Here is a 27,544-nt window from a genome sequence, read left to right on the forward strand (position 1 = left end):
TATACATGAACTTGGCTGTGGCTAGCGTTTTGAGGAAATTTAAATGTAATTCACAGAACTTCAGAATCATCATGTGTTTCCCCAAAAGACGGAATTCTTAAGGTTAATTGTAGTCCAATTAGGTGGTTCTAAGTTCTCACCTCCCCTCCTTTTTTTTTTCCCTGGGAGTATGTAGGGCCACATTACTGGACCGGGAAAATCTCTCTGCAATTTTTCTACTGTTTATGACATAGTCACCCTTCCAAATCACATGTGACCATATTAAGGAAGAAATAACAATAATAATAATTAGTGGCATTTATTGAGCACTTACTGAGTGCCTGGTACTCTTTAGAGAGGTTTGCATTCATTAATTCATTGATCTGGGGGGAAAAAAGTCCTCTGGGACAGTGACTGCTGTTACCTTCATTTTATAAGTGATGAAACTGAGGCACAGGGAGGCTTAGTAACTAACTTGCCTGATGTCCCAGAGCTCGGAAGCTGAGATTCAAACTTGGACAATCAGCCTCATGATCATTTGCCCTTAACCATTTCAAGACATCCAATGAAAGTGCTCAGTTGTGGACTAACTTTGGCATGAAAGGATTAATTACTGGTCCCAGGAAGTATGGAATCTCTCATCTACGCCAGTTACTTTGACTCTATGCCACCCTTGAGTCTCGCCATAATGAAACAGCCTCATCTGAAGGCTGACGATTGTGAAATAACTATAGGCTGAACCAGACTAATGGTCTACCAAGCTGAGCAAGTCATTTTTGTCAAGCTGATAAATCGCCTTTTTAGACTATTAATTCATCCATCCGTCCCTCCATCCATCAATCCACTCTTCCAGCTTTTCTTGAGCTACATACCTCCTCTTATTCCTACCTCTCTCTTCCTAGTGATAAAGACACAAGACCGTTTTATGATTCCAAGACCCATCTTTTCCTTATTCTGATTTAAATAAGCACCTCTGAATTTGAACAACAACTCAGGCAACTGGTGTTTCTCAGACTGAGAGCAACTCCAGTTCCTCATTTGTGTAAAGGATATATTAACAACTGCCTAATTTTTTTTTGAGAATTAAATGAGATAATGTATATACATCTCCAAGAGCATAGTATTAGGTAGGTTCTATGCCAATATTTTCCTTAAAAGGAAAACTAACTCAAGTACCAGTAACCAATGAAATAAAATCATAAAATAATTAGGAGAAAATATAAATGGATATATTGTACTTCTTTCAAGTATAAATGCAAAGTGAGAAACTATAACAATAAACATATTTAACTCCATTAATACTGAAATTGTGCATGATATGCATATATATAATTAAAAGGCAGTGAAAATGAAAAATCATGATCTATGAAGTTCTTGAAAATCAAGTTGATAAAACATTGGAAGATGGGAAAATGACATATTTTGATAACTTAAAAAGTTTATGTCATTAGACAACAGAAATATGAAAAATTTTCACTGACGCTGGTAATCAAAGAAATAAAAATTACTTTTATTCGGAAAAGAAAATTCAAGTTTCAAAGAGACTTTTTAAACATATTAGATTGGCAATTTTTTATTGACCAAGGCAAAAATATTCTCACGTTCTTAGTAGAGTGTAAATTTGCATTCTTTTTCAGAGGAGCATGTGGCTGTATATACAGGAAGCCTTGAAAATGTGCCTACATTTTTCAGTCAATGATTTTCAGTCTGAGAATAAAAATACAGAAGATGCTTCATGATTAACGTATAGGTTACATTGAAATATTACTCAAAAATAGTTTTTTTTAAAATTTGAAATGAATTAAACACATAGCAATAAGTGAATCATTTAATTATGGTGAAACTGCAAGAAAGAAATATATATATTGCTATTAAAAGAATATTAGCTGAAATGGGAAATATTTGAGATGTAATGCTAAATTTAGAAAGACATGCTAGAGAATGAATGTTATAGAGATTTTGCAGTATGTGTGTAGATAGTATGTGTGGGGTATGTGTGTAATGAGTTCCCTCATATTTTAGTTATTATATTATTGTGCTAAATGGTTTTTAAGCATTTTTTTCATTGAATCTTCATAACAACCATGAGTTGAATGTCTTATTACAGGTGATGAGAGGACAAAAGAGAGTAAGTAACTTAATGTTATGGTCTGAATGATTATGTCCCTCCCACAATCTATATGTGGAAATCCTAACCCCCAAAGATGGTGATATTAGGAAGTAGGGCCTTTGGAAGGTAATTAGGTCAAGAGGGTGGAGCCCTCATGAGTGGGACTAGTGCCCTTAGGAACAAGACCCCACAGAGGTTCTCAGCCTCTTCAACCATGAGGATAAGAAGGATGAGTCAGCCCTTTGGAAGAGGACACTCATCTAAACTTTCCTGGCACCCAGATTTTGGACTTTGAGCCTCCAGAACTGTGAGAAATACATTTCTGCTGTTTATAAGCCACTCAGTCTGTGGTATTTTATTATAGACGCCTAAATGGGCAAAGACACTCATAATTCTATCTCTTAGTGAGTGGTAAGAGCAGGGCTGAAGCGTTTACATGTTTGACAAAACTTACGCTATCAACCAGCATGGCCCAAATAGACCTTTCAATAAATTGCACTTTAGAAGGAAAGGTCGCCTCACCCTGTTGATCCTGGTAGAATTGTTCCTTTTATTTTTCCTCTTTTTTAAAATTCATTTTTTATTTTGTATTGAAATAAAGTCAGTTTACAATGTTGTCTTAATTTCTGGTGTACAGCATAGTGATTCACTTATATATATATGTATATTCCTTTTCATATTCTTTTCCATTATAGGCCATCACAAAAAAATTGAATATAGTCCCCTGTGCTATACAGTAGGACCTTGTTTATCTATTCTATGTATAGTAGTTACTACTTGAAAATCTTCAACTCCCAATTTATCCCTCCACCGTCTCCTCCCCTCCAGTAATCAAAAGTTTGTTTTCTATGTCTGTGAGTCTGTTTCTGTTTTGTAAATAAGTTCATTTGTGTCTTTTGTTTTTAGATTCCACATAGAAGTGATATCATATGATATTTTTCTTTCTCTTTCTTTTCTATAACTGCACGCCTCTTGACTGTCTTCCTGTGTAGCCACAGGTAATATCACAGGTAGGGATACAAACTATTTCCTTTAGAGAAAGACAGATCCATGTTCAAGTCTTAACTCTGTTACCTCATAGTTCTATGGTCTTGAAGAGGTTACTCATTTCACAGAATCGTTATGAAGGTTAAGTGGGTAAGCCTGCAAGGCATAAACTTTACAAGGGTCTTGTAAATAATAAGTGCTCAATTAAAGGTAGGAAATACATGTATATGCGTTTTTTCCACCAAATTTTCTTTAATGAACATATTACTCTTAAACTCAGAAAAAAAACGCAATAAATATTATTGTCATAAATGAAGTAAACCAATGACCTGATGTAAGCTTCCAAAAGTTGTTAAAAAAAAAAAAAAAGAAAAGAAGGAAAAAGAAGCAAAGCTACCTTTGTCTGGATGCTCTGTCCCAGAGATGGCTGCTAACCACAGGTGGGTATGGAAGCCCGGAGGGAAACCAATTATGTGCAAATCCTTTGACTTAATGAAAAATAAAATATAGCAGACTAATACCCAGCAGGTACTTAAACATCACCTAATATTATAAAAGCCAGTGCTTCTTAAAGAGGAAAAACATCTCTGGAGAAACGAGAGAGAAAAAGAAACCCCTGACCCAGGAAAAAAATGTTCCACTGTGCAAGACTGTTTTTCACAGCACGCCTGAAAATCGCCAAGCAAGTCCTCTTTCTAAGCTGCCTATTTGTCTGCCGGGGCAAAGGTGCTTACTCAGAACTCAAAGCAAATGCTTTTATTCTACGCTTAAAGGTACTTAAATTCGGGTTCTGGAGTGTTCTAGGGGGTGGGCAGTTAAAAATTAACATGCATTGAGAAAGCTTCATTTTATTTATTTTTAATGTGCATGACAGTCTCTTTCATATTCTTACCTACCTTAACTCATCTAATTTTTGGGATAGTTCTGGGGAAGATGTTACTATCTTCCCTATTTTATATCTCCTCAGATGTCACATCCCTGAACCAGAGTCCATGACTTTTCCATCCAAAAAATGCCGGCACGAGGAAATCCAAGTATTTTCCAAACACTTTCTTTAGAAGCCAGGCAAACTCAGAGCTTACCCTTCCTCTGTTGAATCCCCTCTTTTGGTGATCAGTATCCCCTGCTAATAATTGAAGAGAAGAAACACCCATTAAAACTCAATGTCCTATTTTTTTTAACCAAATTAGCCAAGGCATTCTGGGGAGTCACAGGAGAGGGGAAACCAGACTGGGACGATCTAAAGGAGGAAACTGTGTATTTTACCGTACAGGAATCATACCATAATAAAGGTTTTTTTTTTTTAAAGATAAATAAGTATGAGGGATGTACTATACAACATGATAAAGTTAATTAAAATTATTATACATTATACATGAAAGCTGTTAAGAAAGTAAATCTCATGAGCTCTCATCACAAGGAGAAAATTTTTTTTTCTATTTCTTTTAAGTTGTATCTATATGAAATGATCGCTGTTTACTAAACTTCACAATGTATGGAAGTCAAGTCATTATGTTTTACACTTTAAACTTTTATAGTGTTGTATGTCAATTACAGCTCAATGAAACTGAAAAAAAAAAGATATTTTAAAAAAAGAGGAAGGAAAGAGTAGGTCTGAAAATGTCTGCTGGATGGGCTCCTCCGAAGAGAGTCTTCGCCGTCCTCACCAGCCACCAATCTGTCTGAAGTTGCACGTTTTCTTAGAATCCTTCCTGAGGGTCTGTGACACCGCCTAGGCCAACAGCTCATATGGGGACTCTGGGCTGGGGGTCAACATGCTTATCAGTGTCTGAGGACAGTTATGGAAAGATCCTTTCATGGCATGCAAGAACATTCTCGAATAGAAAGTCACACACTGATATTTTGAAATGGCTGGGAAGGTAATCCGATCCACTCTCTTTCTGGGATGCTTTTGCACGTCAGCAAAGTGAAAAAGAAAGAAAAGAGGTTTGTCATATTGTGTTTACAAGTTTCGAGGGGCCAACATTTTCTCCAGCTTCCTCGCTCCTTCTGTATCTCGCTTTCTTGAATTGTGTCTCCCGGTCTCTTAACGTCTCTGGATTGTGGTCCCTTCTCTGCATCTCTCCTCCGTGTCCCTCTCCCAAGTAGCCCCTTCCTCCACTGTCACCAGGGGACCGGGGCTCTGAGGATGGGGAGGCGGGCGGGCTCAGGTCCTCCGGGAAGCGACAGCAATTCTCATCCAGACGACTGGCTTGCATTTTCGGATCTCATAACTACAGGACACACAGCTTCTTTCAAAGGTTTCCGTGGAGCTTTTCGTGTAAGATGTAGTTATTAACTCTCCTCCAATGTTTAAAAACTGAGCCAGTGGGAGTGAAACGTGTCCTATCGGCCCGCGCTGAAGAGCTGATGAAATCTCGGCCTGATCTGTTATCTCCCAATGCTTTAAAGGTCTTGGCTGGGAGATTAGAACAAGGTTACAGTGACAATTTGTTTACACGCAGGGAGAGATTAAGATCTCGTTGAAAAGGAATAAAAATAACATCATCTTGAGCTGTCACAGCATGAGCCCCATTGTAATCAACACTGGTCTGATTTCAGGGATAATTTAAGACCAATTTATTATCTTAATTAAAAAAAAAAAAGAAGAAGGGAGAATTCAATGTTTCAGAATCCAGTTAGATTGCTGGACTGAGGATGCCCCTGGAGGTTCCACATACAAAATAGGACCCTCACAAGATCCCAAACGGGAATCTCCTGGTGGATAAAAATGTAAAACTTTCTTTGGTTTGTATGTTTAAGTATGAGCCTCCATAACAGATTAAAAGACAAAACAGTGACTGGTTGCATATTAATCTTTTTAAAAGATACAGGGATAAAAGGTTAAAGAAAGTCATTTTCACCCACCTTTTCTTTTAAAGTCTTTGGTATTGAAGGTGAATGTCTCCTAAAGTTTTCTTTTTTTTTTTTTCACCTTTCTGTCTTAATGAAACTTACTAGGCAACCTTGCTATCAGCAGACCGAATTTTCTAATTCTGTTCGGAACTAATGCTTTTTGAGGCGGAGAAGCTAGGAGCAACCCGGTCCCCAAGGGGAGGAAGGGTGGGAAACCGGGAACAGTGTGATTTGTAATCATACCACCCACTGGCCGGCCCCTTTCAAAGCTCTCCTGCCCAGTGTAAACCTCACTTGGGATTTCTCTACAAAAGCAACCACGATGAGCGCCCAATGCACAGAATGAATCAGGCCACAAAGAGCCCTTTGAGAGCGCTAAAGGAAATGCCCCACTGAGAAGCCAGGTGGACAGCCAACGTCCCCGATCCATTACAAATGAGTTCAGGGACAGGGCCACCCCTGGGGGAGGGGGGAACTCCCAGCTCCACCAAAAGCCAAACCCAACCAGCCCACTCATTTGAAAACCAAACATGTTGCCTTGTGCCTCCCCCCTTCCTGTTTACAAACACGTTTACAACTGCTTGATAGGTGACCTTATTTACTTAGTAACCTGTGGATTCATTTATCTTGAAATTAGTAGGTAATGAAGTGGAAAACCTCAACAGCCCTCCCACTAATTAACATGATAATAAGATTGTTTTGCTACAGAGGTAGAATTAGCATGTATGAGCCAAAGGGGGAGAAAGATCAATAAAATGTCTGAAGGGTGCTGCCCCCAGGTCTCCGGAAGAGAACAAAGACAGCAAAGCACAGATCTTAAGATCCATCCATTTAAACAACGAACTCAGAGACGGGACCCTCCTGAAACGGTCTGATACCGCCCTCCTGGAGAAAGAGGTGTGGGCAGGATTGAAAGGAGTTAATTACAAAGCACACTTTTTGGTGCAGTCGAAGTGCTCTGAAAAGAAAAGGGAAAAATTGTGGAAAGTCTCAGACGCTGATCTTAAATAGGCTTTGATGGGTGTTGGTGGGAGGTGGGGGTGGGGTTTGTGTAAAGAATGCGGCCAGGTAATTACACCCATAAAAACCGCCCCATTTGCTCCTTTTTTCCTACCACCCAAAGTCGAATGGCTCAGATATAAAACTTAGAAGAGAGATGCTTCTTGCCCATCCAGTGTCAACATACATTTTCATGAGGTGCTTTCACACACACAGTGCACAGCTCAAATATTTATTTATTCCACAGACTGAGGTGTGTAGAGTAAATAAATATGACTTTAAAAATTGCCTCAACATGTATTTACCCAGTAGACTCATTTCTTGGATAAATTACATGGATTTGGTAACCTTCCATGACATTTCCCCCTGATTTTAAACACACACAAACAAAGAATTTAAATGTCCGAAGTGTCTGTATAACCTAATTGAACTTGTGACACAAACCAGGAAGAGCCAGGAGACTTGACGGTAGAGGGAAAATGCAACAATTTTTTTTGACGGATAAAATGAGAACTTTCAGATGTTCAGCAACCCAGAGACTGAGCATCACCAGGACTTGGTGGAAAACTCTTTCCATCTAACAGCGTTCTTCATAAACGTAAAAAAGTGCTCTTTATGACCTTTCTCCATGGACAGTCTCCCATCCTCTCTCAGAAATGGATTTTCTTATGAAATTCCACAATCAATTGCCCCCAAAACCAGTGCTGTCGTGGTGCCAACCATCTGGTCTTATGTTTAATTTTGACTATAACCATTAAAAAAAAAACAACCTTCATTGCCTACTCCCTTTAAAGCTGGAGGGTGTGAGTGTGTCAGAAGTGTTTCTATCACTGACAAAGAAAGAGTCTCACCACATTTTCAGATGGGAAATTTGCACAGCTCTCACCCATCAGAAAAAGAGGATCCTACATTTCTAGGTGGATTTTTCAACCAAACCAAGTTAATAATGCTTTCATTTTGGAAATCATTGAGAATGATGGAATTCGTTGTTTTGCTTATGCCATGAAAGGAGATCTTTGGAGGAAAGTAGCTTTTTGTTTCTTTGTTTTGTTTTGTTTTTCCTTCCTTCCTCCCGTCCCTCCTTTCCTCCCTCCCTCCCTTCTTTCTTTTTCTCCTCTTTCTTTCTCCAGCATCTACAGGTTCAGAAAAACTTGCCGAAATCTCTATGCTGTGCATTGATTTTACTTGTAGGTAGATCACTGCTTAAAGATAACATCTTTAAAGTGAGGAGGAGAACCCAGTCTCATTTCTGAGGGGCATTTGCATAATTTTCTTAATTGTTCTGGATTTCATTAGGAAAATCGATGTCTCTAGGATATAGGGGCGATGAATATGAAGAAGCTAAACACGACTCAGAGAAGCTTGAGGTTGGTGCTGAGCAGTCATTCCAGGGGATGTTGGGGGACCACCGGGAAGCTGGGCTCAGGTCAGTCTGTCCTGTTAGACTACCAAGGGGAGCTGCGAAAAAGGACAAGGGTAGGAGCTGGGCGTGCTGTATCTGTTGGTGCCCATCAGTGACACTGGTTTGTGACAGACTCACGTACGAATCATCCTAATGATTATCCATGACTTCAGTGAGAAAAACGAACAGTTCTAGTTTTTAAATATACACACAGACCCCAGCACAAGTCCCTGGCTTTTTCTGATGTGTTTAGCCCCATAATACACCTACATTTGACTTACCAGGTTGAAAAGTGTGGAAATCCTTACAATGAGAAATTAAGAAATTTCTAAAACCCGTATGTCAAAGGTTTCCCAATCTTTTGGGACTTTGACAGTTTTTTTTTTCCCCTACATTCTGTAGCATCGTCACCCAACCAAATAGTCAGGTACACAGAGGGCACAGACTAATTCTAAAACCCGAGTGAATTTATTTAAAAAAAATTTATTTGAGAATTTCCCAATAGCTCTGGAGATCATTTGAGACACCTTGGGGTGTCATGTAACCTCATCTGGGGGTAGCTGTTCTAGAAAGAAAAGTATTTTTAATAACTGGAGCCAATTCCTCCTAGGGAGAAATCCCTCTGGGTTCTGTAGCTTAGCTTCAAATCCAAATTTCTCATCTGTGAACAGTTAGAACAATATGATGTAGCCCAGGAGAGTCAGAATTTGAATTCGATTCAGAGAAACGTACAATTCAGCGAAATGACAACCATCCTGCCTTTGTAGTGTGTAAATCATCAAGGAATAAAATACTTTCCACTTGTTAGGTACAGCACACACCCTCTGATCATCATAGTCCCATAAAGTAGGGATTAACATCTCCATTTTACAGATAGTGAAACTAAGGCTTAAAGAGCCAAATAACTATCTTAAGATGAAACAGCTAGTAAGAGAGAGCTGGGACTTGAACTGAAATTCTTCTGACTCCAGCAAATCTTGTACCAATATCTCATCTTCCCTCTTGGGACAATACACTGCCTTACCGGAGATCGCCTAAGAAGCAGTGTCGAAATTGGTCTGAAGGCCTCCCCAACCTCTGTCTCCAGAAAGCATTTATTTTGGAGGGTGCATATTGTATTATACGCAAATTTTTGTGAATAGTGTTTAAAAACCCATTGTGAAGTGCTAAATGTTTCTTCTCGGGTCTAAGTGTCTACGGTACACGTAAAAGTTTCTCACAATTTAACAGCAAGCCTCCTTCGTTTGGTTTTAATGACTTTGTAAAATAAATACCTAAGATTGTTCCTAAAAAAATAAAATATATTGTTTCAGTGGGAGAGTATGGAGGATATAAATTTAACTGACTATGATTCCCTCCTTCCTCGTTAAGGGTGAACACGCGACTTGAAATTTTCAGAAGGGCTCCGACGAGCTGGCTGTAACGAATAGCCTTTTTTGGCCTAGATTTGTATCTTCCTTGAGAATAGTAGTAATTTCAGAGTTTCTTCCTAGACTTTTCTCTTCCCTGCATATTCCACGGTACAATTGGGATCCTGTCTCCAGGTGTGAAGTGCCTGCAAATTTATAAAATCATGCCGTCAGTCTCCTATCCTTGGAAAGTACCTGATGTGAACCAGAGGGAAGAAACAGACCGCCCACAAAACCCCCACGGCCTCTCGTCCCGGGGCAATGGATATTCGGGCCATTTCCATGTGACTTCTTATTCAGTCCTGGGGAGGTGCCCGCCACTCAGTGCTGTATCGCATCCATACATTTTCCCAGCAAGGTTGTTTTGCAGTTTGACAGGCAAGCCAGGGAGGCCCGGATCTCACGTTTCCCAGCAGGGGTTCCACCTCTCCCGGAAGCAACAGGACTGGAAGTGGGGTTGGAGAGGGACAGCAGCACATTTGGGGCTGCATGGACCCCGGGAAAGTGGGGTCCAGAGACTAGTCAGGCACTGGCTGGGAGGGAAGGCCCGTGGGGGCCGGAGCAGCTGGATCATGTGATCTTTCAGTCTCAAGAGGGAGCACACTGATGAGTTCTCTTCATCTTGAATTCAGAGACATTTTAGAAGAATAGCTTCAGGGACCTCTGTAAGTCAAAGTTCTCATGCATTCCGGCTCCTGCGTCTCACCGTGGTGGGGGGGCTTCCAGGCACTCTGCCCCTGTTCCCCTGCTGCACATCCACAGATAGAAAGTGAGGGGGTCCCAGGGGATGGGAAAGCAGGAGCTCTCTGCTGGCAAACCCATTAGCATCCTAAGACTGGTCACTGTGGGACGGTGATGACATGGTTTTTGGCTATCAGGTAGCCCTTCTGAAAGAGAAAATCTACTTTTGTATTCATTAGTTGGGGGATGACAGTAAGAGGTTATCTGACATGAATCATTAGTGATTTTCACTTGGTTAGGTTCAAAGGAGGAAACTCGTGAACATGCTCCAAGTCTTTTATGAACACCTAGCACTTCCAGGCTAGCTGGCATTGTTTGTCTTCCGTTCTGAGCGATGGCTAGATGGCATGGGGCGGGGATGGGGCGTGCAATTTGAAGTTAGTCTACTTCCCAGGTCTGCAGGATGGGGTCAAGGGATCCCCCTCATCTGCAAGATGGGAACAAAGGATTTCTTGTGGGATGTTCGGAGGAACTGAAATGTGTCTGTCACGATCCTGGCCCATTGGGGCCCTTTCGCAGAAGTTCGCTTCTGGGTGCTTTGTTGTTAGCACTTGGGAAGCAGGACTGTCCACTCGAGCAGTGAAAGGAAGTGTGAAAATAAAAAGGGAAAAGTGAAAGAAAGGATGAAAATGGACATCCACATCCTCGGAGATGCCTTTGGAGAAGAGAGAACACAACTGCCTGATGTTTGTGTCGAGCAGAAAGTCCACGGGGTGATATTCCTGGGGTTTTGCCCAAGGAGGAGTGTCAGCCTCCTTGCTGCCTGCTAGCAAGTCCCAGGATCCTCTGGAGCCATAGGTGCCCCTTCCTCAATGCGGCCATGAGCAAGTACATGAGTGAGCCTTTCAAAACTCCCTCTCGGAGCGTGACTTTGCCCAAAGTCATGCATCCACTCGCTCACTCACCCATGCAGGCGTGGTGTTGGGCAATGGGAATGGGGTGGTTAGCAAGACAGACACGATGGCTGCCCTTGGTTGGGGGAGGGCGGTAAGCCGTGAACTTGGATCGTTCACAGCCATGGACAAAACCTAACTAGGGGATAACATGGCAGCCAGATGGGAGAGGAAAGCATGGCTTCAGATGCGGAGGCCAAACACGACCTTTCTGGGCAGAGGACGTTTAAGCTGAAACCAGAAGAAGCCAAAGGCACCAGCAGAGCTGTGTGAGGGAAAGAACATTCCAGATAAAGGGGACAACAAAGGATAAGGCCCCGAGGAGGAGACAAACCCTGATACCTCTTAGGAACAGAGAGAAGCCCGGGTGGCTTGACCTTGGAGGGTGGGATGGGTCTTCAGGGTTGCTGTTTAACTGAACGAATAAACCGGGTGGGATACAGAGGAGATGATGCCCTCTTTTTTTGTTCTGAGTGGTGAGTTATACTTAGAAAAATGGGGGAGATGTTCTAGCTCATTCTTTTTATGGTTCATCTCCATGCAAACCTATTTTTATAATTGCTCTTCTTACAATTTTTAAAAATGAGTTTGATATAAGGATAGATACCACAGCTGCTGCATATTATAAAGGAGCGTGGAGTGGTGGGAACGGGTTAGTTTGAAGATAAACTGAATACCTCTTCAGCCACTGACTGACGTGTGTCCTTGGTTAAGGTGTTGAGTCCCTCCGGGCCTCCATGTCCTCATCTTGAAAATAGATCCAAGACTTAAAAAGCAAGGTGAATCTTGTAGTGTCTCCAAGTAGCTAACGGTTTGAAAGAATCAAATGCGCTGTCCCAGCTGCCCTGTCTGCAGGTCTCTGTGACTGTATTCACCATATTGAAGAACCTCTTAGCAAGCGTCTGGGCTCCTCTGGGATGGTCACATTCAGTGAAATATATATTGAATGTGCTAGTGTGGAAAGCACTTGTTCAAAGAATAGGAAAGTCAAGTAGAACAGAGAAATTGACTGGAAAGACTGTTTGAAATGGACAGAATCTCCCATCCAGGATTGAGGAAGATGATTACAAAGGATACAGCCTTCCTTTGGGGACCAGGTTCTTAGGTGACCATGGTTGTTAGAGTTGCGTCTATGCTTTGACAGACATTCATGCCGAAATGGATTACCAGGATCTGCCTTTGAAATGTGCGACCGTGGCTACTGATCTACACGCTCTTTCTGAAACACAGATGATGCTTCAGTGTGTCTTCCCTTGATTTTTAATGTTTTCAAACTCTGAAACGATGACATGATGGAGTAAGATTTCTATGCACATGAAAGATATCAATTCCATTTGAAGATATTCTGAGACCCTTGGAAACACCATCAGTCTCTGGAGACGTAAGAAGTAATTGGTGAGAGGAATACAGTTCAAACGACCTTGGTTTATGCTTCCCGTTTGCTGCAAATGGAGACCTACTCATATCCTGCGTTACTTCGGGGGGCAAACTCTCCCTTTACACACATGTAAAACGACAAAAAAAAGTTCTCTGAATTACAGCTAAAGAGTTTTCATTCTTCTGTCTGTTTTTCCTACTCTCTGACTGCACATAAGTGTGTATGGATCCCAGACACGTGGCAGAATTCACCTTCTGAGTACTAGATATTTCTAAGAAAGTTCAATGAACGCATGCAGCAATTCACACACATAACAAACATCTAATTTACTACTCATCTTGCAAGGGGGAAACAGGTTCCTCCACAAATCTTTCTTCTTCCTCTTCCGTTTGATAAACCCTTGGCTCTTTTGTCAGGTCAGACCAACTCTCACCGACTTGCGCCTGAAAAAAGCCTTGCAAATGGATTTGCAGTCACCACTCAATGAAGCTGGTTGACAGAGCTCCGTGAAACCCTTCTGGAGGGAGGCAGGCTTTTAACTTGATTGATGAAATTATATCTAAATCTGGTAGATTTGGGACTTCAAAGGCATTTTTCCCTACTTAGGGCATCCCGGATGAAGGGCGTATGCTGTTTGTACCAAACTCCCAGGCTCAAGCGGTTCGCAAATTGACCCCTTTGTAATAGGTTAAAGGTTTCTTGCTAGATAACGGTGGTTCATTTTGATTAATTATGTCAGGGAATTAATGTATGATTACTAACTTTTAGCAGACCCTGATCCTTCTGACCCCGAGCTGCTTGTTTGTGTGGCTGGTTGTAATTTTCGACCGATGGGTTAGGAGGGGTCACTGTGTGGTCAGCATATTTTAAACAAAGGGAGAGAAAAAAAAAAAAAAACCGAAGCATAGGTTTCCAAATGGAGTGGACACTGCAGTTCAAGGCCTTGACAGAGGAGATCTGTTAAGTGTTTTAACAGTAGGCTTTTAGATGTTTACTCTTGCTAATAAAAGATGGTTCACCAGAGTGGAGAGTAACCTGGGAAGATTTGGAGAACAATTTAACAGTGAAATGTTTGCCCATAAATTTCACTCCATACTGGCTTCAATGGCCTAGGACCTTGTTAAAGATTAAATGGCAAAGTGCTGATTTTTGGCTTTTGATAGGTCAAGAACATCAGAACGATGGGCTCTTGTTAATCACGAGGTTTTCTCGTAGATGGTGCAGAGTTTCAACAGTTTTTCTGATTAAGAATTGCATCCTTAGAAGGAAGGGAACAGAGAATAAATCGATGACGCCTCACGCCAAGTTCATTTTATACCACATGTTTATGTCACATATGGGGTGGCACTCCTTCCAGCTGGAATGTTCCAAGCTTTGGCGTGAACTCGGTACATCATGGCTCATATGCCCCTCTACATGATCGGTTCAGAATTCCCAATGACCACAACATGAGACTAGGGTTCTTGGTCTTTTTGGCTCCTTGAGAGTAAGCGTATTAACCACAAGAATTCAGTGTTTAGGATTTTGAGAAAGACACTCAGGATCTGTTCTAAAAATGAGAACTCTCCTTCCCTCTTTCAACCCTGAGGATTTCTCTCTACCAATTGCTATAGATGTTACACTGCGATCCTGTTGAAACACAGCATCAGGCTGAGAGGGAGAAAGGCAGGCCAAGGAGAAAGAGGAGAGCTTTCCAGGGAAAGCAGAGGAGCCCAGGGAGAAATGATGAAGGAAATGCAAGAAGGCAGAATCACGAAAAGGTCTGGACACAGCATTAGGATGGAGGACTGGACTGTTTGGTTCTAGCGCAAATCTGGATATTAAAGGATGTGAAATCAGAGGTTTCTTAAAAATTTCAGACCAAAAAGAAATGATTGCAAGGGGAAAGTGTTACTTAGATACTGTATTAAACTTTCCAACACTATAAAACACCCTCTCTGTAAGGTTATTCAGAAGTAAATTGTGCTCTAGCGTTTGGATTTCCTTCGCCCTGTTCAGAAGGATACTGGAAAGGCGTTGGGGATGCTGACAATTGTTGATTGCTTGTAGCCTTTACGGACGACATAATCACATTGACTGTATTTCAAACACGTTCCTTTCAAAAATTAGAGGTGTTGATGCCTTTAATGGAGACAGAGACCATTTGTCTGTTCCATTATTGCAATTACTGTCTGGCTTGGTATCTTCTGCCTGACAGTGGCTAATGCCGTCTACTTCAAAGGAACACAGAAACCTCCAATAACACCCTTATGGTCGGCTTCACATCAACGCTTCAGCCCCCGCTGTGTTGCCCCAGCTCCTAGGCACAGACAAATATGCACTGTTCTGAATACAGGGCTCCAGTGAGGACGTGCGTGTGTACTCATGGTCCAGCTATAGAAAGAGACAGCAGCAGAGAGGAAGGGAGAAGACTGTAGGTGGTCGGGCTGGATGGTCGTAGAGGATTACCTTGCCCAGTTCTTCTGCTAAGTTGCCCTCTTATCACGCAGAGATCTCAGAAAAAATGTATTCCTTGGATACACTTTGAAGTATTTTTTAGGGGTTTCCAGATACAAACCCACTTAAATAATTACCCTCTACCAGTTCAACCTCTCACTTTTATACCCTCATTGTTGCAAATAGAAAGGAGATGTTTATCACATATAGTATATGATATATATCTCTATCTCCAAATATCTTCAAACTTAACATATATATAAATTGTACAATACATAGGTGTATGTACTTTTGAAATATTCTAAATATGTATGTTATAAACATATATATATATATATATATATATATATATATATCTCCTAAATATCCTAAAATTTCCAGATGGTTTTCTTCTTGATTCCCAGATAACATGATTTTGAACTAATTTGACTTTGATTGTCTGCAGAAGCATTAATTGTTTTAATTATATATTAGTTTTCAAGTAATAAGGCAGAATGTGCAATAGTTTATTCATATACGACCAGAAAATATAAGGTGCTCGAAGGTAAGGACTCCGTCAGAACAATTGTCTGCAAAACCATGTGCCTAGTTGTTTTCAGCTCAGGTTTTCTGGAGAAAATAAATGTCTTTGCTGGAAGTGCAGACCTTTAAGAGCTATGTCTGCTCGTATCCATCTGTTCCTTATCCAGACAAGACCCATCTCTGCTCTCTACAGCCTAGGTTTTCATGGTAACCTGATGATGCTTCTGCCATGGTTTGAGGTCCTCATGGGGGAGCCAGGGTTTCAAGCTCAAAAGCAAAAGTAAGACAGAAAAATGTTAAGAAAGATAACTCATAAGCATAAAATACTAATGATATTTTTTGCCCAGGTTAACTGATTTCATGATTGTGAAATGAACCAAAGTGAATGATGTACTTTTGAGATCTGCTTCAGTAGGTTCAGTTGACGCTCCTTTTGTTTCTATCCCAATGAATATGTCAGTGATTTTATTTAGATTTTTAATAATGTCTCCGTCCATTAGACTTCAGGACAATATTTCTATTTAGCAGGTACCTGGATCAACCTAAAGAAAAAGGATCCAGAAATTTCTCCAGTTAGACGTGGGGACACTAGAGTAACACATCATCTCAATTTGCCTGGACACAGGGGATTCCTGGAATCTGGGACTTTCTATTTTAAAACTGGGAAAGTCCCAGCAAACGAGATCAAGTCAGGTCACCCTAGATATGAGAGTTCTCTCCAGTGGCCAGTTTCTAACACTATGAAAATTGGGTTCTTACCCTGGAAGATCTGAAATATTTGCCACAGATTAGATATATTTTTGCTTCAAAGTAGCTTCCAAAAATGAATGACAGCATGGAACTAGACACATTAAAGATAACTTGCACTTGCTCTGCTGCCTCATTGTTGGGCAAACCAAATATTTACTTGCATATTCATTGGCCTATTTTTTTTCCAACATTTTAAACCAGAGATGGCTAAATGAACTTCAACAATTCTCACAACCAAAATTAAACTATTTATCAAACGTTGTTAACCATTTGGAAACCTGTTACTTAGCTTGGCTTTGCAAGATCGTGTTCATCTTTGAGAAAAGCCACAAATAAGGTGACATTCTACCACAGGAAGCACCTTAAAGGTCTGTAGTAAAGTTTAAAGGAGAATATTTTAAATATCCAATATTTAAAAAAATTTTTTTTTTTAAGTTCAGAGGTAACTTTCAACAGAACTTCAAAACCAAATTGGGGAACAATGAACATAGAACTGTTCTTTTTAATCATGAGCGAAATCTATCACATATGTTCTTTCAAGTAGTTTATTAGAAAGAAGTTGCTACCAGAGAACCACATGTTAACTCTGACTTGCAAGGTCAGGCCAGGGCAATAAACCTTTGAACCTTACAAATATGCAAAGCTGACATAAATAACAAATTAAACCCAGCCAGGTATAACACTTCGGCCAGTTGGATGTGAGGCAGAGACCAGTTCCAGGGAACAAGAGCTTGTTGATTTGTAAGAAAAACCCGGTCTTACCCTCTTTGTTCGCTGCCCATTAGTTTTGCATCTGGGGATCACCCTGCTCCTTCCTGCTGAGGTAAAACCTAATAAAAATGATTCTGCTGCGATCTCGGCCAGTGGCTCCGTGTTACAGCTCATGGGTTGTTGGTACAGTACGTTGAACTAATAATGTCGTGTGTTTTTATGAAGGAGAGAAGGCCCTTGGGTGGGACTGACGCATGGTGTTTTGGGGGTGTAAAGTCATTTCTAAATAAAGGAGCCCAGGGTGTTCCCCAGGAAGGTGTAGGCCCTGGGCTAACAACTGCAGAATCACCATTTGGGAGAGTGGGATGGTATTTGAGTCAACGCAGTGTGGGAAAGGGGATAAGCAGCTGGGAAGAAGAAAGCCAAGGAAAAACATACATTTTGCGTTTAAAATAGAACATCTTTATCTATTTTATTAATATGACCGGTAATAAAGGAATTCAGAAGTCAGGGATTTGGAAGAGGTAAAGAGAAAACAGTTTGACTCCTGTCCATGATTCATACTGTAAAGTATCAGTGGTGTGACAGCCATCGGTGCGAGACAGAGACAGGCTGTTGTGTTGGCTGAATACACGCTTTTGCTTAATGCATAATGTAGGACTTTCCAGGACCATCATTAAGCTCCAATGTTAAGCTATCTGGCCACTGCCCTTCTTAAGGAATACAAATTTTGACAGATCAGATCTGCAGTGTATATATCTAAGCAAATACAGTCCATCAAACTCTGTAAGTAGAGGCTGGATTCGGGGCTTTTTAATTTTCTTTGAGACTTTTCTTGGGGGCTGTGAATCTCTCCTTTCTACAACTGTAGTTGACACAATACCAAGGCTTACTCATGTAAAAGAGTCCTTTTCAATATTATCATTGAAAGAGAAAAATGCTCTGTGGCTGCCATACTGTTAAAAAGTGGCTCATGGCAATGATTCTCTTGAAGTCACCTTTGGTTCTGCCAGCAGGGAACAGGGTAAGGATGACACTGGCTTCCTTCTTGGGGGAAGGACTCATTTGACTTCATGGTGAAGGAGGGGAGAGCTGATTCAGACTGCGTGTCAATGTCACATCCAGTTTTTGAGGTCCGAGAACTACCTATAGAATAGTACACAGACTTCTAGATCTATAGTGAATTTCTCAACATTTAAGTATCTTTACAATTTAGATTTGATATGTTTTATCTAATTTGTAGTTTATTGAATCTGGATAATGATCTGTTTGCCTTTTTGAATGCAATTTTACACCATGACTACCAAAATGGAATCCTATCCAATATCTCAAGATAAATTCTGAAAAATATTTTCCCTGAAACTCAGAGGACAGCAGAGACCACTGGGAAAATCAGGCGATAGGCAGACTGAGTACTAATTTTTGCTGCACCAACTTAGCTGTTATTAAGTGATGCCTTCAGTCTTTTAAATTTGAGAAAAGAAAAAGAGGTATTTTTTGCAATTGGCCCAAAATAAGGACAAGATGTTTGGCCAAGGCTTTTAGGGTAGTGAAAAAAAAATTATAACACTATAAAGTTGAAATACCAATAGTGCACAAATGATATCCAGGGAAACCTACAGAGATATTTAAACATCTGGATGACAACAAATGATATTCAATTGTCATGTTTTCCAATTCATATGTTTTCCAATTCATATATTTTCCTTATATTTTTGAAAGTGCTTTATGTGTCCTCTGGTGATGTTAATGGCATATATATATATTTTTTTTCATTGCAAAAGCAACTATTAGGCAGCTCGACTTTTGAACTAGACAGAAGTCTAAATCAGGTCTTTGCTTTGCTTTATGGATTCTATATACATGGTTCCTTAACAGCACAGAAAACAGTGAACCAATTGTATGAAATCATGGCCCATCTTTCATATCTGTTAGGTTTCTTGGTTGGGCCAGGTTGTCCAATCACTGGTCTGGTTCACATTTGTCATGAAGACTAGGGTTTCATACGGGCATCCTCCATTCTCTCTGATTGGCTGGCACAGTTATTTTAAAATTGGGAACTGAAACGCGTTGAGGGGTAGGAGAATAAACATTCCACTTTGCCGTTAGTCTTTCCCCTTCTCTGTTATCTCATCCCTGCCCGGTTCACACATGAGTGTTCCCACCCCCACCCCAGTCCTTTGAGACGTTATGAATTGATGTAGACGATGAAGCTGGCCTCCCATCCTGTCCTCAGGGCTGGTGCGGACTAATTAGCTTATCCACCACCCCAACCTTGACCCAAGTGGGATTCTTGCTTCTGGGAAAACTGGATACCTGACAAGTTTTTACGTTTAAACATCAAGTTAATCTCAAGTTATTTCGGCAAAAGGCGAATAACCTTGCTCCTTGCTTCTCTGTTGATTCTGTGGGTGGGTGCTGACTAGCGAGACTGGAGAGAGGCAATTAAGAGGCTCTTGTACAGGAAGTTGAATCATAACGTATATCACTGCCTTATTTATTTTTGGATTCTTGTAGATCCAAGGCTGTTGCCTATAAGTCTCAAGGACTAAAGGATTAAGATGTGTAGAAATATATGTATATTACTAAAGAGGAAGGGTTATTACTCTTGTCTATTCATCTTTGGCCTCAGGGCACCTACCCTTGAATTGTATTAAATAATATATGAAAATGTTTATTTAAAGTCCTTTCAACTGACAGGTTATTAAATGCTAGATCCAATGCTGAGAAAGTTCAACATTCAACTTGTTAGTGGGTGAGTCAGGGTGGAATATGTTGATTCCTGTATAAACAAACAGACAGGGACATATCATTGAGTTCATTTAACCTGTTGAACAGCGGTTCCAATGAAGGAAAAATGAGGGAAGTGTTATTTTTTTTAGATGCCATCCAAGGGCAATCACAGTTGGCAGAAGTTCACATAGTCGGGAATATACTGAGAAGCTGAAAATAATAAACTTAATTTTTACAACAGATGTTTGGCAACTAATGAGGAGCGGTTGCTTTCGTGTGTAGCCCAAATCACTCACCTCGGCTCTTAGAATAGTTTGACTATTAGCCTGGGCCTTTGAAACAAAATGGCCATAAAACTATAAACAGCAAGTAATGATAGCAAATGAGTCTCTCACTCGCTTCTTCCTGGAGAATAGCAAGTAGGTGGTCCACATTTGGGTTCCTCTTCTTTACCTGTTTATAGTCAAATAATTTGGGATTTTAAAAAAAGCCCCCCCTCTCCCCCATCACTTTAGTTCAATACTAGGTCAGCAGAAGTGGCATTAATGCCAAAAAGCAGTCTCCTAGCAGAAGGTCAGTAGAGAAGTGTAATCAGTTTAGAACTCGATGTTGTAACTAACTTGAATCAAAGACTTTTCTTAAGGTGACATTAAGATGAAATATTTAAGATAAACTGGAAGATTTGACCGGAATTTCACAATGGCTCTCTGAAATAGTCTGCCCTGATTTACAGATCCTCAATTTTCAATTTATGAGCTGAGACCAGAGTATACCACCAGAGGATGAGAATGGAGTAGTCATATTAGAGGCAGCTCATATATCCTAAAGACAGACTTTGGAAGAATTAGAAAGTATAATAAAGTGCCTGTCCCTTTAAGACAGGACTTGGCTCCCTGCCAATTTCAAACCTAAAGCATTAGATATTTTTAAAGCCCTTAAAACTGTCACTTTCTCCCCAGACTTTTTGTCATCTCTAAATGAAAAAACAGTACCAGAGAGATTTGCCCATATTGTTTCAAGTCTCCTCAGGATATTTTTGAAAAGTAAATATTTATTGCTGACAATAATTTTTTTGCTGAGGTTAACGAGCGCTCCAAGTACAAAGCAGGGCATCTGAAAGACAGAGCAAGTGCTCAGCCGCTCTCAAGTTCTGTATATTTACAGGAAACTTGCAAACAAGACTGGTCAAAATGCACATTCTTAAAATTTCAGCAGCATCACTATGGGATAGATGGCCTTTCCCCAGCCTTTGTCCTTGCGCTCCTGGAGGTAGATTTTGACGTATGCTCATCTTGAGGATCCTTCCTTCTTGAATGTCTCCCCTCCTTTGTCATTGGTGGGGACACATCCAGAACACAATGACTTAGCGACCATTCACTGTGTGCTGTCCTGCCAGACATTCAAAGAGGACGAAGCCCCTCCCCCAGTTTGCTGCCAACTTGTGCTATGAGATGTTTGGGGTTTCCTAGGGCAGGGGGAAGGTTTTATAATCAGGTAACTTAGGGAAACCCAAAGTTCAACAAGTTTCTCTAGTGCAGATTTCCTTCAGGATTTTTAATATATACCATGATTCTCAAATCTTAGAGAGACCACTTAGGTTTTGAGGAAATTTTAGCAAGACAAGGCTAGTCATTAATAGATCATATTTTGTTAAATGTTGGCTAAAAGTATCAAGAAAATTAAACTGTTAAGGCCCCCTTGGGTTATAGTGTTTCTATTAATTAATTAATTAGATAAATAAACATTAAGTCATACTATACAGATTTTTGGAGAAGACCTCACAATAGGGTCTACATTTTTTTAAATAAATATAAAAGATATTTAGAGAGATAGACTTTGAATACTACATGAATCTATCTATCTATTAATACATGCAATAATGGATACACATTCATGTGATGTCACACACACAGACATACATATATATTCAGATTTGTTAGGCTCAGTTAGGATTTGTACTTGACTTCAAGCAACAGAGACCTCAAAATTCCGTGGTTTAAACAATTTGATACTTTTTTCCTCCACAGCATGGTGTTTCCAGAAAATCAAAAGGGGCCCGGCCCCTCCTTTCTGATCCAAATCTTTAGCTCAGGGTTATACCCTGGTTGTAAAAAGACTTCAGATCTGCATTGCAGGCAGGAAGAATGAAAAGGAAGGCATGCCCACTGAGTTAGGTCCCACTACCTAGCTCTTCACAACAATCTATGTTGATCCTGTGTTGGCAAGAACTTGGTTCCTTGGCTCTCTCTGTAAGGAAGGCTGAGAAGTGTAGCTTCTTTAACTGGGGACCTGGGGAAGAACAGGAGAATGAATGTAAGGTAGACAACCGGAGCTGTTTCTATAGTATGTTCTTTCGTCTGCCGTGGGCCCTGAAGAACGCTGTCTCAGATAAAGTCATTTGGGTGAGCATCCAGTTAACAGCTTAGTGTCCGAGAAAGCAGCTGGAGCCGTTGATTTTCCAGGAGAGACTGTCAAGGACCACAGAAATATATTTGCAGATTTCCAAACACCACAAAAGCTAGAGGGTCAACTGTTTGGGAAAGCTATTAGCGGCAGGACCAAATTGTTCATACTCCCAGATGCTTCTGACTCGGGGAGAGAAAGACAGTAGGACTCGTGTGGCTGACAGTCTACTAGAACATTTCTTAAAAGGCATGAAATACTGAAAAGAACACAAAAAGGTTCAGTTTGAAACAGGCTTTCATTTTATTTATCCTCATATGAAACTAATACTCTAAACCCTTAGCATCTTTACAGTCTATAAATGTTATCAATATTTAGGCAAATGTTTCAATAAATGAATTTTATTTACAAAAGCACTCTTGGCTTTTAAAAGACCGTTAGAGGGTTATTAATGAGTCCCAAAAAAACTTTTGGCATGAGGCTTTTGAAACCTGTAGCGCTATCTAGAGGTGATTACCTCCACCTGCAGACCCGAGATCCTTGGTTTTGGGGGGGGGAGGTCTGGAAATTGGATCTGGTGATAACAATCTGTGTTAAAATCAACAAATGTCACAGTTGCCATGATTCCAAGCTACCTTGGTTTTCTATTTCTTTTTTTCTTCCCCTGGTTCCTTTCCTTTGAGATAATCTCAAATTATGAATTTTCTTAAAAAGCGTGATCCTTCAGTCTTCTTTTTTTCTCAAGGCCACATCTTTCCTTCACCTGCCTAGAGGCATCACCTAAGATATAAAGGAGGCAGATGGTTACTTTCTAAGATAACTTTCAAAATTAAAATGCCATGGTTTTTACTATTATGACTTCGTAATCGACATCGCTGGGCCTGTGGCTGATCATCTGTGATCATTTTTAAGCTCTGATCACACATTTCCAAATTCCTAGTAGATATGTCTGTTTGTGGGTTCTGCTGTCATACATATGGGTTCTAAGAATGAGCTTAACTCAAAGACTAGAAAAAGTCTTCCCTATTTCTGTTACTAGTGTTCATTTCTCTTTCTACCTTTTTAAAATTAGTCTCTACATTCTGGCAAGTCATCTTTCATATTTTCTCTTATTGATAAGTGGAAAGAGCATGGGCTTTGCAAACAGCCTGATGAATATTTGAAAACTGGCTTTGCCAATGACTAGATGCATGACCTTGGGAAAGATGTGCTTAGTCAGTTGGAATAAGAAAACACTGAAAAAGGCGAAAATACAAGAAAGCAGTTGATTTATTATGCTATAGACAAAACAAAAAGTTCCATGGGAATACAGAGGACCGGTTGGTCACTTATGGTCTAAGGTGATCAGCTTTGCAATTTCAAAGTTTGGCAAGTCTAAATGAAAGGCGTAAGAGAAGGAAGATGGTATACTGGGTGAGGGAACTATTGTGAGTGATCTTATGGAGGTGGGACCCTACACAACACATTTGGGAGAAAATGAGGATCGTTGCATGACTAAATGGAAAGAAATCATTTTGAAATACAGTCTGTCTAGCACATGGAACCATGTTCAATATCTTGTAATAACCTTTAATAAAAAAATATGAAAACGAATCTATGTATGTATATGCATGACGGGGACATTGTGCTGTACACCAGAAACTGACACAATATAATTGACTGTACTTCAATTAAAAATTACCAAAAAAAAAAATACAGTTGGAAATTTGAGCTGTCTTAGATTATTAAGAGTCTTGAGCCGGAGGTTCTGGTATTTGCATCTTGATTTAAAGTGGTTTGAGGATTCCGAGTAACAGGATAATATAATAAATGCAGTGTATTATGATGTATATATTACAGCTGAATAAAGGAAATCCTTTGTGATTAAAAAAATTAAAAAAAAAATAAAAACAAGAGCAAGAAAGAATTTATGCAAAAAAAAATGGGATCAAGGGAGCCATAGGAAGTGAGTAAGAAGTGGGACTAGGCGAAGGAGTTGAATCTAATTCTAAAAATCTGATGGGAGATTTGAATTGAGTCAAGTTAGTTTAGACTGGGAGTCACTAACTTTATTAATCTGTATTTATTTTATGCCCTGAGAAGTTTAATAACTCTAATTGATCATATGACGTGTGGGCTGTGGTGACATGATGGTAAGAGTCCAATAAACCCTTGTGGAATAAAGGAATGGGCCATTCAGACCACAGTCAAATTCAATCAATCTGAACTCAGCAGTGTGCCAAATACATATCCTCACACACCCGAAAGGTGGTTAATAGGACACTCTGAAAATGACAAAGAATTGAAGAGTGAATTGTCAGCAAAATGAAAAATGAGGATACCCACTGAAAGATGGTCCACAAATGGAAAACAGAGAAACAATGACTGGGAGATTTTATCACATTACAAAAATTATCAAAATCGGGAAGTTTAGAAGATTGCAGCTTGCTTCTTCTATGAGCTTTAGGGAGCTTTTGCTGCCTGAACGACCAGGGGACCATCTGCTCGGGGAATACATTAAGAATTGCCATGGTTCCATCTTGCTTTACTCTTAAAATCAGGAGAGAACTGAGCTATATGTAGGTTAGCACTTTGCAGAATATGATGGCTCAGCAAATACTTAAAATCACATTTTATAAGAACTGGGATCAGCTAGTCCCACTTTCTGTCTCCCCATTATTTCAAAGATGAGAAAATTGACATTGAAGAAATTGCGAAACGTCTCGGCAAACTGGTGTAAGGATACGTTCACTAGATGATGCTCTCTCAGGAGAGATCCACTAGGACCATTTGTCTTAGCTTTGAATAACTCAGAATACTCATCAAAGAAAGTTAATTGTTTCCATAAAACGTCTTCAAGAAAGTTACAATCCACACGATTGTAAGAACCTTGAGTACAGAAACCTTGATTAGAAAATGCTGACTTTCAATAAGTTCTTGTTGAATGAATGAATGCTCTTTTTTTTTTTTCCTTTAAAGAAGACAAGATTGAAATGAAGCAACGGTAAAAATTATTCAGAAAGTAGACCCCTGAATCTTTGCTGTTTGGAAACTCTTTGCACATACATTACATTCTCTTTTAAAAGGCAAATTGCTTTCATAATTGACTACTTAGTTTATTTTCTTAAATACCTGATTATCTCAATGATGAAATGAATTAGAGTTAATTATTGTGGGTACATTCCCCAAGCTCTTGTCAGAAGTCACATTCTTTTGGGTGATTAAACCCCAAACATTCCCTTCCCTTGGAATTGAACATTGTTTATCATTTTCCTTCTGGTGCAATGAATTCCATTTTTAATAACTCAAGGATGAATCATATTTAGGATTACTATCTGTCGTTACTTTGCAGCGTTTTAAGAACTTGAGAGGAATTCTGATTCTTGCCCTGACATGGGAGGCAGGTGAACATTTCCCTTTTCAGGCAGAGAGGGGATTATACACGACTATTCCTATTCATTTAGGGAAGGGCTTTCCATCCTCCATCCCACTGAACGCGTCTCTTCCTGAAGATTACAAGATAATGCATCTGGAATAACATGAGCTCACCCAGGTTTGTGGTTTATCTGAAAATCAAATCCCAGTAATCTCATAGTCCATCTGACTGCACAGACAATCGGGTAAACTTCACGTTATCAACCGCAACATGAGGCGAACAACTTGGAAACAGGAGAAGAAAAGAAAGTTCCATTCTTGAGTTCAGGCTCCACATTCCTTTGCCTTCGGTGGTGTGTTTTTCTTTCAGCAGCCCAGAGAGTGTTGTTGGCAGAAGCCTCTTCAGTGTATTTGTTGTTCCTGCAGTCGCATGCACTCAGCAGACCCCCGTAAGCTTGAACAGAACCCAGACGCAGCCCGTGCCCTGGCTGAAGCCAAAATTTAAAAGGTGCGAAAACACGCATCTAGAGATTGAGTAGATAAGCCCTGCGACATTCATTTTAGGGAAAGCATCTCTCTCCCGGGTTCCGAAGCAGATAGTGGAAAAGCCAAAGACTGTGACAGAGCAGAATATTTGGCATTTGGTTAATAGGTAGTTATCCGTACAAGACAGCAGCAGGCAGCTGAAGTTCGGGGCCTGGAGTTTGAAATAAAACAGATCACAGTTTGAGGCCAGGCTTGGATACCTGGTAGATGTGTGACTCGTAGGCTGGTCCCTCTCCGGATGCATGAGGATGCGGACAGAGCATATGTCAGGGATTCTTGTAAGTATCAACTGGATGATATATGTGGAGTAAATGGACAACACGAAGTCTATCAAAGAGTAAGGTGCAATAAATAACGGTTGTTCAAACAAAACTGGTAGCCTGTGTTATTGAGAACATATTCCTGAAGATTTTGTAGGTTTCTTACTAAACATACCGATTAAAAAAAATCCCTATGTGGGCCAAAATACTCTCCCCAACATTGCTGCTAAGGGTGAACCCTGGTGCAGCACGACGTTTCTGGAGGATGCTTTGCAGACAGAAATCAAAAGCCCTAAGAGAGTGCCTAGGCTTTACTTAAAAATTGAAATTTTCAATTCAAAATGTCTCTGAGGAAATCATCAGAAGTATAAGCAAAGAGTAAATATAAAATATCCATGATGATATATTTTTTCCATTATGTGATGTATTTATAATAGTGAAAGTCCAAAAAACAAACAATATGATGAAATTAATCCATGTAATGGAATAGGTTTATAGTTCTCAGAAATCTTGATTCAGAAAAATCTTTTAAAGGGGGGAGGGTATAGCTCCAGTGGTAGAGCACATGCTTAGCAAGCACAGGGTCCTGGGTTCAATGCCTGGTGCCTCCTCTGAAAAAAAAAAAAGAAAAATCTTTTATGATAAGGTAAAGCACTTTAAATATACTGTTTAATTAAAAAAAATTCAAAACAGTTATGAAGCAATATATACTTCATGGGAGCAATAGTTCTAAAATCTTGAAAAATATGTTAAAATGGAACATTAAGAGGCATGATGCTCAACTGGAATAAAGTCTCGGTAAGCATGTTAAAGATGTTTCCAAAACTATGAATAATCAAAATCTATTCCACAGGATACTCTGGGTTCTTTTTTGGTGCCTAAAAGGAACTTCCAGTGTCCAGACCATTCAATTAAGTGAAGTAGCCATCTGATGATTTTCTCAAGTTAATGGTATTCTTCATGTCATGTGTAGTCGGTAATGATAACCCCCAAATTCACTATCTGGAAGTCTTTTCACTCAAAGTCCTGAACAATTTAATGGGCAAGTATGAAAATCACAATGGCCTGATTCTTT

The sequence above is a fragment of the Vicugna pacos genome, chromosome 27, assembly GCF_048564905.1.
Source record: "Vicugna pacos chromosome 27, VicPac4, whole genome shotgun sequence".
Classification (NCBI taxonomy): Eukaryota; Metazoa; Chordata; class Mammalia; order Artiodactyla; family Camelidae; genus Vicugna; species Vicugna pacos.